This window comes from Anoplolepis gracilipes, unplaced genomic scaffold (genome assembly GCF_047496725.1).
Source record: "Anoplolepis gracilipes unplaced genomic scaffold, ASM4749672v1 Contig18, whole genome shotgun sequence".
Classification (NCBI taxonomy): Eukaryota; Metazoa; Arthropoda; class Insecta; order Hymenoptera; family Formicidae; genus Anoplolepis; species Anoplolepis gracilipes.
This window is the reverse complement of record NW_027328669.1, coordinates 1648467-1667049: the sequence shown is the minus strand read 5'-3', so window position 1 is coordinate 1667049 and position 18583 is coordinate 1648467.

Genomic DNA, 18583 nt, shown 5'->3' with positions numbered 1-18583 from the left:
AATGTATGCATGAGCGCGTGTGCATGCGTGTGTGTGTATGTATTTATAGCAGAAATAAAGATCCCACGGTTCAATCTCGCAATATTTTATTAAAACACTCTCTGCCATGTATGCGTGAATATTATTTCTTTTTTTTGCCTAATGATCAATTAAAATTACATTATATTTATAATAGCTAATATACATTTATTTGTTAATATTACAATGGTAATGCCCTGTATTCTATTTGATATATCAGGGAAAACATATTATGTACTTGTCGGTGTCTTACATTGCTTCTAGAAAAAAATTTCAATGTTTTTTCTTCAAAATATTCTATATCAAAAATATAACTTTGATGTAATTAATTTACAATTGTAAAACAATCTTATCAATTAATAAGAAGACAAAAGATGGAAATAGTATCTGAAGTGAGAGACAACTCAATAGGGGACATTTTAGATCCAATAGTAGTCTAAATCTGTTACAATAATCCTACGTATCATTTACTTCCTAGTATCTTCCTTGTATCATAGTTCATGATTTCTGATGAGTCTTCCGTTTTTGATAACATCAAAAGCATCACATTCCAGATTATATACTACATGAATAAAGTAATCTATTACGTTTACCACGGCATTAGACAACACCATAATCTGAATTAATGAACAAACTGAAGGACCTCGATTGGAAGAGCAAGAAAGAAAGAAAAGTCTACAAACAACCAACAAAAAATATTGAAGTATTGGCTATTTTCGCGACGTTCGTTTTCAGTCCTCTATTTTTAATCATACCTATTATTATTTTACTACTTGAAGATATTTTAACATATAATCTATTGCTTTATTATATGATAGCTCAATCATTGATCAATAATATTTAATCTTTAACATTATCATCTATGTGCTATTCCAGAGATTTTTATTAATCAAGAAATTGTTAATGCAGCTTGCAAGTGCATTTAGTTCGTCCTCAAATTCAATGCATCAGAGAATTACAAAGATAAATATTCGTATTTTATTAAAAATATTTTCATATTCTTTTTGGATATAAATATTACTTCAGTATCTTTTATAGTTCATAACATTATTCTTTCTCGATAGTATATACAAGGTGTCTTGAAATTAAATGTAAAAGTTTCGGTGTATGGGGGATCGATAAACAATAATTGGGAAATAATAAGAAAAAAATCCTTTAAATAGTCTTTCTTCGTTTTTCCTTCATTTTGGGAAAAATGACAAAAAAAACAAAAAAATTTTTAACAAAAATATAAAATAGTACTAAAATTTTTAGAATTATCGAAAAGTATTATGAAATAAAGCAGTAGAGTATATAATGAAGAAATGGCTTATTGATACACGCTCCAGAAATTTTGACATTTTATTTCACTCTGTGTATTATTATTTTCGTAGATTTCAAGATGTAATGCAATATATATGGTGTCCGGTAATTTTGTAAAAAAAAACCTTTCATCTACAGGTAAAGCGATTAAACTGCAAAAAAAGTTCTATAGTGTTGTGTGATTTTCGCAATAATTATTAAAAAATTAATTTAAAAAATATTGTCCAATTAGTGCGAGTATTAGCGTGCGACAAGAAGAAACACCCCATTGGTACGCTAGGACACGAGAATCCATTATTACGCATTGTTCGTACATAGCCGTTGTCGTTTGTATAGCGCTTCTCCTAAAATTTTGATACACGCCTAACAATAACTGTGAGCTGTTTCTTCTCGCCGCATGCCTAGCAATTGCAGAACAGTTGGCAGATTGAAAAATTTTCGACCTGATCAAAAAAGAGCAAGATTTTAATACTTTTTCAATACTTTGTCTAATAGATGGTAGTGAAAGAAACACAAAGAGTTAAAAGACAGCAGAATAATTAGAAACGACCAAACTAGACAAAAAATTCCTTTATTTAATAACACGACGTTTCGACCATCTGATTGTGGTCCTTTTCAAGTGTCACTAAAAGCCAAAAGTTACAAATGAATACAAAATTAATAACAAATTCAGTGCAATAAAAAGTAATAAAATCGATTAAAGACAAAATTAATAAATACGTATATTCAAATAAAATAAAGAATGTAATAAAACGTGTTATAAACGTGAAAACAATTAAACATTTCGCTCGTTGATGTGAGATATTAGTAAGATAAAACCAACAACAGTAAAGAGACACGTCTTGTCAAGACGAATCTTAAAACTAAACTGACAATTTTAAAAACATTTTAAACGACCTTTATTATCTTGTCGTAAATATTATTTAGATTTTTCACAGTGTCTCTTTGCAGGTTAATTGGTGTTAAATTTCTTGATAAAAAACATTTCCGCTATTTCTGTCTTTTTGATAAATTTTTCGTTATGTAAAATACCTGGACTATCCCATCCAAATTCAGCTCTGTGTTTGCTAATTACAGATTGACATGATTATTTTTTAAAATAAAAAAATAATTTAATAAAAAAGATCAACAATTTAAAACTGAAATATAATTTCAAAGAAGATCCTTTCTCAAACATTGACAAATCTAAATGGTTTTTAAATATTAGTAATAAGACAATTCCTGATACTGTCTCTATGCTTTTAAGCTTGGGTGATAATTTTGCGTTACCTATAAATTCGTCACACAGTAATGATCGTGTCAATTATATATTAGACGTTGTTAAAAATTTCGAGTCGTGTTCAGATAAGATTTCCACTGATCTTTTAGAAACAACTAGAATTTCTGTTGCTAACACACTTCAAAGATTTTTGAGTTCGAAAAAGCATATAAGTTATGTCGACAAACATGTTCTTGGGACTTTTTCGCTTTCAAAAAAGTTTTATTTTGACAACAAAGATATTTAAGTCACTAAAACTGACAAAGGGCAGTCCACTGTTGTGATGAATAAGACTAATTATTTGTTAAAAATAGAATCGTTATTGAATGATGAATCTACTTATAGGAAAATAAATAAAGATCCGATCAAACCACTTACAAATAAGATAAATACATTATTAAAATCATGGCTTAATAATGAGTTGATCGATGAAAGAACTTATAAACATCTTAAGTGCACTAATGGTAATTTACCTCGTTGTTATGGTTTGCCTAAGGTTCATAAACCAGGATTTCCATTAAGAATTATTGTTTCGTCGGTTGGTATCCCTTTGTATAATGTCTCTACATATATACAAGATATATTACAGAGTTCAATTATAAAACTAGTCTCACATATTAAGGACGGTTGGTCCTTTTTTACAAAGATCAAGGATATTATTATCGATAATAATGATGTGATAATATCATTGGATGTGAGTTCGTTATTTACTAATATCCCTAAGGATTTAGTTTTAAATGCCATCAAAAAACGGTGGAATGACATTACTTCTGTCACTAGTTTCAATCTTCCTCAATTTATACATATAGTTGAAATGATTTTGGATTCGACTAGTTTTAGCTTTAACGGCCACTTTTACGAACAAATCTTTGGAAGCCCTATGGGCTCTCCCTTATCTCCGATTCTGGCCGACATTGTCATGGATGATTTAGAGTCACATTGTTTAAATTTATTAAGTTTTAACGTTTCTGTCTATTATAGATATGTTGACGACATTTTTGCATTAGTTCCACGCACAGGTATTGATGAGATGTTAGAGACTTTTAATAATTTTCACCCTCACTTGAAATTTACATTTGAAATAGAACAGAACGATTCCATTAGTTTTTTAAATACAACGGTTTTGTGTGTCGACAATACACTTATAACCAACTGGTTTAGGAAGCCTACTTGGTCGGAAAGATGAATAAACTTTCATTCAAACCATCCAATGAAATATAAAATCAATACCATATATAATCTTGTAGATCAACCTTACTGCTCTCGGATATTAGATTCCACAAAGAGAATATAAATATTGTTTGTAAAACGTTGCGTAATAATTGTTTCCCTGAACAACTTATTGGGCGACACATTCAGAAAAGGATTAATATTCTAAAAAACCGTAAAAACAACAATGATCATGAATCCACGAAAAAATTGCAACTGAACAACTTTTTTATGCCATTACCTTACGTTAAAGATTTTAGTTTTTGTTTGCGTCGTTCAATACTTGATACCGGTTTAAACGTTGCTTTGATTGTAACTAATAAACTGAATACATTGATAAAGCGCGGCAAAGATAGATTACACACTGACAATAGAACTAATGTCGTTTATAAAATACATTGTAAAGATTGTAATGCGCTTTATATAGGTCAAACTAAATGACATTTACACACGACTTAAAGAACATTTTAACAATATAAAATTGCATCCATCATGTCAACGTGTAATTAGCAAACACAGCTAAATTTGGACATGAATTTGAGTGGGATAGTCTAGGCATTTTACATAACGAAAAATTTGTCAAAAAGAGAGAAATAGCGGAAATGTTTTTTATCAAGAAATTTAACACCACAATTAACCTGCAAAGAGACACTGTGAAAAATCTAAATAATATTTACGACAAGATAATAAAGATTGTTTGAAATGTTTTTAAAATTGTCAGTTTAGTTTTATGATTCGTCTTGACAAGACGTGTCTCTTTACTGTGTTGGTTTTATCTTATTAATATTTCACATCAACGAGCAAAATGTTTAATTGTTTTCACGTTTATAACACGTTTTATTACATCCTTTATTTTATTTGAATGTACGTATTTATTAATTTTGTCTTTGATCGATTTTATTATTTTTTATTGTCTGCACTGAATTTGTTATTAATTTTGTATTCATTTGTAACTTTTGGGTGGTAAATGTTTACCTTTACACAGTCAGCGCCAAATGAGTTCTGCTTTATCTGAATGTTATTCTTGATAACCTCTAAGAAGGTCAAGAATATAGACATTTTCCGTCGCTCGTTGTTTACTAAAAAGTTATAAAAATTTTTTTAAATTGACGTTTTTTGCAATTATTTTATCAAATACTGAAAATTAAAAAAAAATGTTTCAAATAAAAGTTGTAGATCTCGTTAAAATACTACCCACACAACAAATGGGTTGGGTTAGGTTATTCTTTTTGGAAGTGGAGCCCCCGCAGGGGGCGGAACCCACTATGCCCGCGCATAGACTTTCTATGCGTGAAAAATGTATGCGTGGATACAGTGGGTTCCTCCCCCCTGCGGGGGGCTCCACTTCTGAAGAAAATAACCCAACCCAACCCATTTATTGTGTGGGTAGAAAAGTGTATGCGCGGATACAGTGGGACTATATTATACAGGGTGTCCCAGAACAACCTTCCGTCCATAAAATGACGTATTCCTGAACACAATTTTAAGACAATTTTTCCTTTACCAAAATTTGATGCTTAGTTTTTGAGTTATAAGTAAAAATAGTTAGCAAATCACACGTCGAGTACAGAAGGCAGATAGAAACGGCGCGGCACACCGCGAGCGCGGGCGCAGCTGACCGTTCGACGAGTGATTACCGCCGCATGAGTTGCTAACTATTTTATCTTATAACATAAAATTATGCTTTAAATAAAATTTTGGTAAAGAAGAAAATGTCTTATAATTACGTCAGGAATAAGTGTTCCTTAAAATAACGTTGGACGCTGCGATCAGCTGATTGCTACACGCGATGTGTCTGTCAGTTGAGCCGGAAAATCAATATATCGATCAGTCTGAAGTCGTTGACGACAATGTTGATGACAATCGAAGGAGCGTCGCCGTCGCAGAGGCGGTTATTTCTCTCTCTCTCTTTCTTTCACTCACTCTGTCCCTTCCTTTTACGCACACACTCAACATACACACATCGCATGTAGCAATCAGCTGATCGCAGCGTCCAACATTATTTTAAGGAACACTTATTCCTGACGTAATTATAAGACATTTTTTTCTTTACCAAAATTTTATTTAAAGCATAATTTTATGCTATAAGATAAAATAGTTAGCTACTCATGTGGTGGTAATCATCCGTCGGACGCTCGCGGTGCGCCGCGCCGCTGCTGCCTGCCTTCTATACTCGACGCGTGATTTGCTAACTATTTTTGCTTATAACACAAAAATTACGCTTCAAATCAAATTTTGGTAAAGGAAAAATTGCCTTAGAATTGTGTCAGAAATACGTTATTTTACGGATGGAAGGTTGTTCTGGGACACCCTGTATATGATATAATTAATATTGTATGAGGTTTATAGTCTTTATCGTTGTTTTTCTCGAAAACTATCACTCGTATAATAAAAATGGATAGGATATAAAACGTGTATTTTGAAGAGACTTACAACTTTTATTTGAAACATTTTTTTCAATTTCCAGTATTTGATAAAATAATTGCAAAAAACGTCAATTTTTCACAATTTTTGTAACTTTTTAGTAAACAACGAGCGACGGCTAAAACCTTTTAAGCATTACTGAGGGTGATGACCTTGACAACATATGTCAAGGTCAAGGGCATCGGAGCATTCTTCCCTAAACAGGATATTTACCCTTCTTTTGTTTACTTTTTAATAAACGAGTCAGGAAAATGTCTACATTCTTGACCTTCTTAGAGGTCAAGAATAACATTCAGATAAAGCAGAACTCATTTGGCGCTGACTGTGTAAAGGTAAACATTTACCCTTTTGGGTTTTAGTGACACTTGAAAAAGACCACAATTATACGGTCGAAACGTCGTGTTATTAAATAAAGGAATTTTTTGTCTAGTTTGGTCGTTAAGAATTATTCTGCTGTCTTTTAATCAAATACTACCGATATTAATCTAATAATCTTAAATTTAAAAACAAAGAGTTAAGTTTAATGTCATTCTAATGATTGGTTTGTTTCTGACAGCCTTTACAAGTGACAGTTTGTCAATAAGGAGAAATTGAAATATCGCACCGTGATAAAATTTCAGTCCAGATTTTTATAAATGAAGGAGCAGCAACTCCATACACTGATTCTAATTCAACTTTGATTTCCATAAGAGTTTTCTCTTTCAAATGAAGAAATTTTGAAAAGATTTAAATCGTACACGTATCTAGTTTTCCTAAAGATATTCTATAAGATTAAAGTCTGGGCTTTAACTGGGCTACTCCAAATATTGATTTTATTTTGCATAAAAGAATCCTTAATGAGCTTAGAGAAATGTTTTGAGTCTTTATCTGTTGAAACATTTATTTTCTGGACATTTTCTCTTTTGCATGAGATAACATATTCCTTCAAGATATCTCGATAAACGAATCTGTCCATTATTGCTTTTATAAGGACAAGGGGATCTATTATATTCCTGGGAACATTCCTACATCATTACACTCCTTCCGGTCATGCTTTATTGTAGGTACTTTGGTTGTGTTGTTCCTAAACATTGATCTTTTCATTTTTCGGGTGGTGGATGTACTAGATACCATCAAAGGAAAATAAATTAAATTTGCTCTCATTACTCCATAAGACCTTAGCCCAATCGTCTTTTGCCTACGCTAAGTGTTTCTTCGCAAATGCAAGTCTAGCCTTTTAATTTTTCGCGCTAATCATTGGATGGTCGTCTCCTGTAAACTTATAGCTGTTAAACGATGTTTTGCAGTCGAAACCTGTAGCTTGAAGGCCGAATTTTCTTCTAGATTGTTTCTTATTACTTTCGCTGATTTGCGCGAATCAGTAATGGATCTCATTTAAATGATTCTATCTATTCTTTCTGTTGTTTTGCGTAGTCGGCCACTGCATTGTTTACATTTCCAATTTACTTTTCTATCCTATACCAGAAACTTACAAGCTGTTGAGACACACTAAACTGCTTCGCGATCGCAGATTGAGAATTTTCCTTATTCACGGCGTTAAAAACAGATTCTTTCAATTCCACTAGATATTCTTTGCGTTTTGGCATTACACTGATATAAACAAACGCTAAGCATTAGCTACGCAATAGTATACTATTTATACTAATAATTGATAATACAAAATACTTATAATCCACCTTATTATAGATATTTATTGATAAATAAGAAACTCACTTCTTAATATATGATTTCAATAATTCAAAACAAATGTTATTTTTTTTTACAACAACACCGTATCGGTGCGTCTGTTGAATCAACGTAAGTAGAGATACCAACAGAAATATCACTTAAAAATACTTTTGAACGCTTCTGTAACTTTTTAATATAAAATATTTTTTCCGGTTCTAAACTTTTTCATCACTTTGTATATTTATCAATCTCAAAGTATATATTTAGTGACAAATAATTAATAATTATTAACTCAACTATATATTTAATTATTTTAAAAATCTGTTATAAAAATATGAAAACTAAATTTAAATTAAATAGTAATACTAATAAAAATAAAACTAATATTTATTATAATATTAATAGTAATTGATATCGCCAGTGATGAAATGATTCGGAAGGTTTGTTAGTTAAGCGACCAAACTGGCAGGATTAAGCTTTATTCATTTATTAAATGTTAGAACAAGCTTTTCCAATATGGGACAAACAACACACGTCTTTTGAAAACATGGATTTACACGAAAAAGAAAATCTGCACATCGAAACAACAACTAATATTTCTGCTCAAATGTAGAAGACATGACATTCTTCCAGGCATATTAAGAACATTAAGACTAACATCTCCTTTTCTAGTGGTAGTGTGAAGCAAAAATTTACTAACGTAATTACACGGTATCAATTCAAATTATTGAATTTGGAGATTAAGGATTTGAATTTTAATCTTTATTATTTGCATGACAAGTTACATAACATCGAAGAAAGATTGATCAAATACTTACCTCAGGATTTACTTGTTAGATTTTTTGACTTCAATAAACATAAGATCTCAATCTTTAATTTAAAAAAGAAAAATAATTCTATTTTGAAATTCAATAATCTCGTAAAAAAACTCTATACAGCGCTTAATCCGTTTAAAAAAATAGATAGATCAAAATGGCTTGTTAATTTAAGCAGTAAAATAATTCCGGAGAACATCCCAGACATGTTAAGTTTGGGTGACAGATTTAACTTGCCCATTATTCATTCAGATAAAAACGATCGCACGCTCTCAGTGTTGAAATGATAAAAAACTTGGAAATAAATTGTCGCAAGATTCCTAACGCCTTAATGGATACAACGCGACGGTCTGTCACGAGCTCGTTACATAGATTTTTTTTTAAACTAATCATATTGATTACATCAACCGTTTCATTAACAAGAATTTTATTACTTGTCAGAGGTTTTTGCGTGATAATTCGGATATTTTGATCACAAAAGCCGATAAAGGTCAGTCCACGGTTATTATAGACAGAAAAGATTATGTTGACAGAATGAATCTTTTGCTTGAAGACCAATCTTTTTTATGTAAAATTGAAAAAAGATCCGATTAAAAAACTCACTGCCAAAATGGGTACACTAATTAGGTCTTGGCGTGATAATGAACTGATTGACGACAAAAATTATAACTTCCTTAATATTACTAATGGTAACCTTCCAAGATGTTACGGACTACCAAAAATTCATACAGCAGATACGCCTTTGCGTAATATTGTGTCATCACTTGGTAGCTCAGTTTATAATATAGCTCGGTTCATCCACGATATTTTGCAACACGTTCCATCAAAAAACCTGCTTCGTTCATCAAAGACGGCTGGACGTTTTTCAAAACTATCAAGAATCGACTATTGCTGAGGACGATATACTGATCTCACTTGACGTTACTTCGTTGTTCACAAATATCCCGAAAGACTTGGTATTAAAATCAGTTGAAAAACGGTGGAATGATATTTCTAATAACACAACTTTTAATTTGTACCGATTTTTACACGTCATTGAGGTCGTCATGGAATCCACTGGCTTTAGTTTTGATTGTCAGTTTTATGAGCAAATTTTTGGCAGTCCGATGGGATCTCCGTTGTCACCTATTTTGATTGATTTAGTTATGGAGACTTAGCGTCACATTGCTTAAATTTACTAGATTTCGACATCCGTGTTTATTACAGATACATCGACGACATTTTTGCCATCGTTCCACAGAAAAAAATCGATAATATTCTGTCAACGTTTAACAGCTACAATTAGCGTTTACAGTTTATTCATGAAATTGAAGTTAATAATACCTTAAACTTTTTAAATACTACAGTTTTCAAATGCAATGGGAAGCTCCTGACTAACTGGTTTCAAAAATCTACGTGTTCGGGCAGATACCTAAATTATTTTTTCAGCTGTCCATTTAAATACAAAATTAATACGATTAATAGCCTTGTTGATCACGCGATTTTATTATCTGACGAACGGTTCCACACAAAGAATATTCAAATCATTAAACAAATTTTAACTAACAACTGTTATCCCCCCACATTGTTGACCGTTATGTACACAAAAGACTATGCATTCTTAAACATCAAAAAAATAACTTGAACGTTGATGGTGGTGGCTCCATTGCTTTTGACACCTCCTCGTGCATATTATTGCCCTATATTAAAGGTCTGAGCGAGGATATAGGAAACGATCGTACAGGCTTAAAAGTTATTTATACGATACCAAAAAACTCAACATATTAATAAAATGTGGCAAAAATAGACAGAATATACTTGATAGGACGGAGATTGTTTACAAAATTTACTGCAATGACTGTGACGCAACGTATATCGGATAGACTAAAAGACATTTAAACATACCCATAAAAGAACACATGAATAACATAAGATGCACGTTAGTAATCATTCTGTCATCAGCAAACATAGGACAGATTTCATGCATGACTTTAATTGGACAACACCGACAATATTGCATTGTGAAAAGCACATTAAAAAAGAGAAATTGCAGAAATATTTTTTATTAAGATTTATGATAATACAATTAATTTTAAAAAAGACATTGAAAATTTAAACCCGATTTATAATATCCTCAGGTATTTAACGAACTTATCCTCAGGCTTGTTTTGTTTGTCACTGTTTTTGAAGGTAATTTTAGTCTACATTTTGACGTGTGCTTGTGACGTTTAACAGATAACTGTAATTTTGTAACGTCTTAAAAGGTACGTTTCATTTGCGCTCTTTCGTTTAGAGTAAAATAAATGCCAACAAATAACTCAATAATTATTCAAGTTTCTTAATATTGTATTATGTCAAATTCTTACGCAAAATTATTAATTTATACATTTTAGACTTGAAAAGAATCTAAACCAAAGGTCGAAACGTTATCATGAGAAGCTTGTTCTAACATTTAATAAATGAATAAAGCTTAATTCTACCAGTTCGGTCGTTTAACTAACAAATCTTCCGAATTTATTATAATAATTTATTTTAAAAAATGTGTAAACTCAAGTAAACTCTTAACACTTGCTTATATTCTATATTATCAAATACAGATTACATCGAAATACAGATTACATAGTTGTAATACACATACCTAGGGCTGCCATCTGTAATATTACTGACCTAGGACTGAGAGGTTTAAAATACCGGATTTTTCTTACCAAAACCCGGACATTTATAATCTATTGGGTTGTCGAAAAAGTCATGACGCATTTTTGCAACAGAAGTCGCTAATTCATTTTTGCAAGTACTAGAGTCATTCGCATCTATGTTATTGCTATATCATTTGATAGCTGACAGTTCTAGCTTCAGTCTAAAAAAAATTAAACGATTTAGTTAGTTTCGAAGCTTTTAGAACAAGTTGAAGATGGAGGACCAAATTCTGCATTTTCGTCATATTTTACTGTTTTACTTCCGTAAAGGGAAGAACGCGCGTCAAGCTTGTAAAAAGCTACGGTCTTGGTTCCGACGTGATGATTTGCCTCAAATGACATCGAAAGCAGATATTCATCAAAGGAAAGTTATGCTTTCAGTGTGGTGAGATTTTAAAGGTGTCGTATTTTTCAAGCTCCTACTAAAGAACCAAACAATCAATTCGGATGTGTACTGTCGACAATTGAACAGTTTGAACAAATCCATCATCCAGAAACGTCCAGAGTTTGTTACTCGTAAAGGAATTGTGTTCCATCACGACAACGCGAGACCACACACAATTTTGATCACCCGTCAAAAATTATTGGAGCTTGGATGGGATGTGTTGCCACACCCACCATACTCGCCTGACCTTGCGCCGTCAGACTTCCACTTGTTTCGTTCTCTTCAAAATTGCTTACGTGATATAACGTTCAATTCAGATGAGGTTGTAAATCAGCATCTTGTTCAGATTTTCGCCGATAAAGACAGGTCCTATGAACGAGGAAATGAAGCTCATTGAAAGATGGCAAAAGATTATTGAACAAAACGGACAATATATCATTGATTGATCTTTGTTCTTTATATAAATAAATAACTAAGTAAGAAAGAGGCAATAGGAGCGAGGAGATGTGAATCAAAATTATAAGTTTTTTATATAGGTGATGTGTCGCAGGTATATTGACATTAAGTACATTAGTGACATTCTATAGAATGACGGAAATTATAATAAAAATCTGAACATTTAGATTCATGTTTTGAATCCTCTTCAGCATATTATATAAAATAAATAAATGAATTATAAATAGATAAAAACGAAATTAATGAGAAAACATCGCATAATAAAGGCGTAAGCAATGTGTGAACTAAAAATCGTGATCGTGTTCGCATGATTAAATGGATCAATGCCTTAGAACCGCTGTACATATTTGTCGCATGTTAGTTGTATAAATTACATATATATAAAACGATCCAACTTGTTCGACTCTTTTATTGTACGGCTTGCATAATAATCCCGCGAGGCAATTCTCCGAGGTTTCCAGACCAAGGGAAGTATGCAGTTAGATTGAGGGGTTAAGTCTGTATTAATAAAATGAGTATAATAAATACCTGTTTGTAATAAAGTTATTTACAGCTAGTTTGTGTATAATGGTGGTGACTCAGAAAAAGCTAACAGGATATGCATTCCGTTTGTGTGTTGTTGAATCTATGGTATATATATCGCGCAACTGATGTTTAACGTGTGGTTATGCCGATGGTACAGATGGTAATGAGCTCAAGGGCGAAAAATACATTTAAGATGGAAAGAGTTAGATAGGTGACATTAGATCTTAGGCAGTTTGTTTATTATATCATCGTAAATAGCTGGCAAACATTTTATATCTGTTTGTAGATTTATACTATTTATTTGTCGTTTGATGTATAACATTTCAGATATCAGTCTTTTTGTGTACTAGGGCTCATTATCTAGTATTTGTGCATTGTCTCAGTCAAAGTCATGATTATATGTTAGGCGGTGGTCAGTGATCACTGATTTGTTGTTATTAGGCTTCATTATGTTGATCTTATGTTCTTTTATCCTAGTATTCAGCTTTCTGCCCGTTTGACCAACATAAGAGGCGTCGCAATTTAGACAATTAATTTTGTATACCACGTTTGTTTTCATGGAAATAGGGATAGGATCTTTGTGTGTCTTAATAAATTTGTTGTTTTTGTTTATACTGTAGTAGGCTAATCTGATGTCAACGTCTTTTAGAGCATTCTTTATTTTATCAGTTACTGTATGCAAATATGGAATTGTGAAATATGAGTTATTATTAGGTGTTTGTGATTTTCTGTCGGATGGTCTATTGTTAATTAAAAACTTTATACGGTTGTTAATTGTTTTGAATATAAAATCGGTTGGTAGAAGTTGTCCAGTAAAATCTTTATTATAAATTGGATATTCTTTTCATGGAACATGGGACGTGATAATAAGAATACTCTATCAATTAAGCCTATTACAGTGCCTCTTTTTTGGTTGTTAGGATGTTGGGAATGGAAATTGAGATATCTACCCGAGAACGTGTTCTTATGGTACCAGTCAAATATTAGATGGTTATTAGTTAAAATGAGTGTGAGGTCTAAAAAGTTAATCTTGTTGTGGTCAATTTTTTCTTAACCGCAAATCCCATAACATCTTTACACATTTTAGAAAGAATTTCTTCATGAAGGTGATACGCTTAGAAATCAAAGATTTATACAATTCTGTTAGGCTGGCACTCAGGAAAATGTTTGAGATTACACACTTAATCCAATTACACACACCGATATCAGTCTATAACCTATTTTTTACATCTCAAAGTCGACCTCTATACTCTTATTTCATTAGAGAACGATTCAGACTTAACAAAAAATTCGACCATCTAATAAACAAACAACAAAAATTAACTACCCAACCTGTTCGATATTTTTATCTACATATGTCAACACACCAACAAAAATCAACCCATGACCAATCCGTCAATGCTTTTTACTCTTTAAAAAAACTTCCATTTTTTGACGATAAAATCGATACAAAAATTGAAATTGTACCAAAATTTGACAATCTACATCAGAACAACATATTTGACCTCAAAGACAATTGGTTTATAAATTTATCCTCTACACACTTTCCTAAAGAGATACAAGGCTTTTTACAATTAGGCGATAATTTCAGCGTACCTTCCATCTCTAGATCTAAGATAGTTACCGATTTTATCAAAAATTTCGAAAACAGTCTAAAAAAAGTTCCTGCTAAAAAAGGACATTGTTGAGAAGTCGAACACAAACCATCATTAAATCACTTTCCGCATCATCCTTTCCACAAAATGAAACCACTAAAAAACTAATCAACTTACAATCAGCTACTAACAACTTCTTAAAAGGAAACTCGAATCTTATCCTTATCAGAGCGGATAAAGGTAATGTTACTGTTACTTTGGATAAAGACATATACACCCAAATAATGGAAAATTTATTGTCAGATAAAGAGACTTATATTAAATAAAAACCCTATTAATAAACTAATCTCAAGCCTCAATGACATACTCAAACGGTGGAAAAAACAAGAATACATCTCGACCATGGAATATCGTAAAATGTCCTTTAGTGAAGGTAATTTATCGCGAGCATATGGGTTACCAAAAATCCATAAGATCAACATCCCTTACAGGTTGATTGTATCATCTATCAATAGCCCTTTATACAACTTAGCCAGTTGGTTACAAAAAATCATGTACGACAGCTTCCCAAAACCGAATAGTCACATTGCAAATAGTTTCGATCTAGTCAACAAATTATCTAATTTACATATTGATAATGATTATGAGTTGTTTTCGCTAGATGTAATCTCACCAACATTCCGATCAATTTAGCAGTAGAAAGCATATCAAAGAGATGGCAATATATCACAAATAATTGCAACATCCCGGAACCAGAATTTTTAACAGCAATAAACCTAGTTTTAAACTCTACATACTTTGTCTTCAATAACAAATTTTATCAACAAACTTTTGGCACACCAATGGGCTTCCCACTCTCTCCGATCATCGCCGACATAATCCTACAAGACATAGAGGAAAAGGCATTGACGTTATTGAATTTTACCCCGCCCATTTACTTCAGATACGTAGACGACATATTACTATCGGTACCTCTAAAATTTATTGACGAGACATTGACAATTTTTAATTCTTTCCATAACAGAGTACAGTTCACTGTGGAAAAAAAATGATCACAACAAGATTAACTTTTTAGACCTCACACTCATTTTAACTAATAACCATTTAATATTTGATTGGTACCATAAGAACACGTTCTCGGGTAGATATCTCAATTTCCATTCCCAACATCCTAACAACCAAAAAAGAGGCACTGTAATAGGCTTAATTGATAGAGTATTCTTATTATCACATCCCATGTTCCATGAAAAGAATATCCAATTTATAATAAAGATTTTACTGGACAACTTCTATCCAACCGATTTTATATTCAAAACAATTAACAACCGTATAAAGTTTTTAATTAACAATAGACCATCCGACAGAAAATCACAAACACCTAATAATAACTCATATTTCACAATTCCATATTTGCATACAGTAACTGATAAAATAAAGAATGCTCTAAAAGACGTCGACATCAGATTAGCCTACTACAGTATAAACAAAAACAACAAATTTATTAAGACACACAAAGATCCTATCCCTATTTCCATGAAAACAAACGTGGTATACAAAATTAATTGTCTAAATTGCGACGCCTCTTATGTTGGTCAAACGGGCAGAAAGCTGAATACTAGGATAAAAGAACATAAGATCAACATAATGAAGCCTAATAACAACAAATCAGTGATCACTGACCACCGCCTAACATATAATCATGACTTTGACTGAGACAATGCACAAATACTAGATAATGAGCCCTATTACACAAAAAGACTGATATCTGAAATGTTATACATCAAACGACAAATAAATAGTATAAATCTACAAACAGATATAAAATGTTTGCCAGCTATTTACGATGATATAATAAACAAACTGCCTAAGATCTAATGTCACCTATCTAACTCTTTCCATCTTAAATGTATTTTTCGCCCTTGAGCTCATTACCATCTGTACCATCGGCATAACCACACGTTAAACATCAGTTGCGCGATATATATACCATAGATTCAACAACACACAAACGGAATGCATATCCTGTTAGCTTTTTCTGAGCCACCACCATTATACACAAACTAGCTGTAAATAACTTTATTACAAACAGGTATTTATTATACTCATTTTATTAATACAGACTTAACCCCTCAATCTAACTGCATACTTCCCTCGGTCTGGAAACCTCGGAGAATTGCCTCGCGGGATTATTATGCAAGCCGTACAATAAAAGAGTCGAACAAGTTGGATCGTTTTATATATATGTAATTTATACAACTAACATGCGACAAATATGTACAGCGGTTCTAAGGCATTGATCCATTTAATCATGCGAACACGATCACGATTTTTAGTTCACACATTGCTTACGCCTTTATTATGCGATGTTTTCTCATTAATTTCGTTTTTATCTATTTATAATTCATTTATTTATTTTATATAATATGCTGAAGAGGATTCAAAACATGAATCGAAACGTTCAGATTTTTATTATAATTTCCGTCATTCTATAGAATGTCACTAATGTACTTAATGTCAATATACCTGCGACACATCACCTATATAAAAAACTTATAATTTTGATTCACATCTCCTCGCTCCTATTGCCTCTTTCTTACTTACTTATTTATATTTATTAATTCGGAGCTCTTTTGATATTCTTATTAAATAAATAACCTTTAAAAAACATAAAAAAATATGTCATGACTTCCGACAATCCAATATAATCCATAATGTGAAATTATTGCAATCACTGATAAAACAATTTAATTAGAGGAGCCTTCTATTTTAAATTATTAATAATCATTAATATTATGAATAATTATTATTGAGAATTAATAATAATAATAATGGCTACTAGAATATTTTTTTCGCTGTCAGTGATTTCAATCGATATACTTAGGCTTCAATAACACCCAATGTGCACGAGCCTGTTCGGCAGTTTGGGTAATATTAGTCGTTTTGTGCCTCGAAGCCAAGAGATGGGTGTTAGGACTTGAGAGAGACAGTCAGGACAGAAAAAAATTTCAAAAATCACAAATTAAAAGTTAAAAATATATTAAAGGGAACTTTATTAATTTTTACATGCTTGAACAATTTTTACAGTATAAATAAACTCTTAATAAACTTAATGAACTCTTAATACCTAATAAACTGTCATATAATTATAACTATTATAATCACAATAGAAACATATTTAAATATTTATCAATTAATAACAACGTTAAAGGAAATTTTATGAAATCAGAGGGAGCCTCTCTCCTGCCCACGCATTCAACGTTTCTCATTTAAATAAATCCATTAAAAGTACGCTTCATTAAATATACATGATGTGGAAAAATTATGTCCTATTTATGAAACTTTTTTTGTTTATAACTTTTTAACAAATAACGAGCGACGCCTAAAATCTTTTGAACATTACTCAGGGTCATGACCTTAACAACATATGTCAAGATCAAGGTCATTGAGAGGGAGTCCCTTAATATCCATAATTACCATATATTATTTCGATACGACAATTATTAACTATGTTATAAGTATTTTAAAAAAATAAAAAAGATTAGGAAAAAATTCAATTTTTTCCTAATCTTTCTAATGTACCGCCTTTTTATGACTATATATATATATATATATATATATATATAAAATCGAAAACGAAAAGCATTTAAATTCTAATATATAAATTCTAATATATATATATTAGAATTTAAATGCTTTTTGTTTTTGATTTAATTATTATTATTGTCATTTATATCGTACTAAAAAACGAATTTTACAGTTGATAACAGTTGAGAACAAATAATATTTAAGGACAAAATCTAATTTTCAAGACAATGTGCAAAAACAAAGATATTTTTATATGCTCAGCTTTAGAAATAAAATTGTTACTTGAAAACTTGAAATTTATACTAAAGTAATCTAATACTTGAAAATAAACTTTATATTTAACATTGAGAAAAATTCATATTTTTAAAAACTTGTATTACTAAAGATAGAATTGAACTAACAAAGATCATTAATTGAAAAACATTTATATTTGGATATTTTTAAAAAACCTTTGAAACCCAAGTTTCACTATCCTACAGTAATTAAAAGAATTCTCATTTATGTTATATTTTGCTTGCTCTTTGAAGCTAAAGAATAAAGCATAAAGAATTCAAGTAATCTGCTCGGATTGTTTGATCACTCAAAAATATTTGTTACCCTTTAACAATAAGACATCCAGAGATGTGCAAAATGGGTGTCCAAATTTATTTGAAATAGAAAATGCAAAA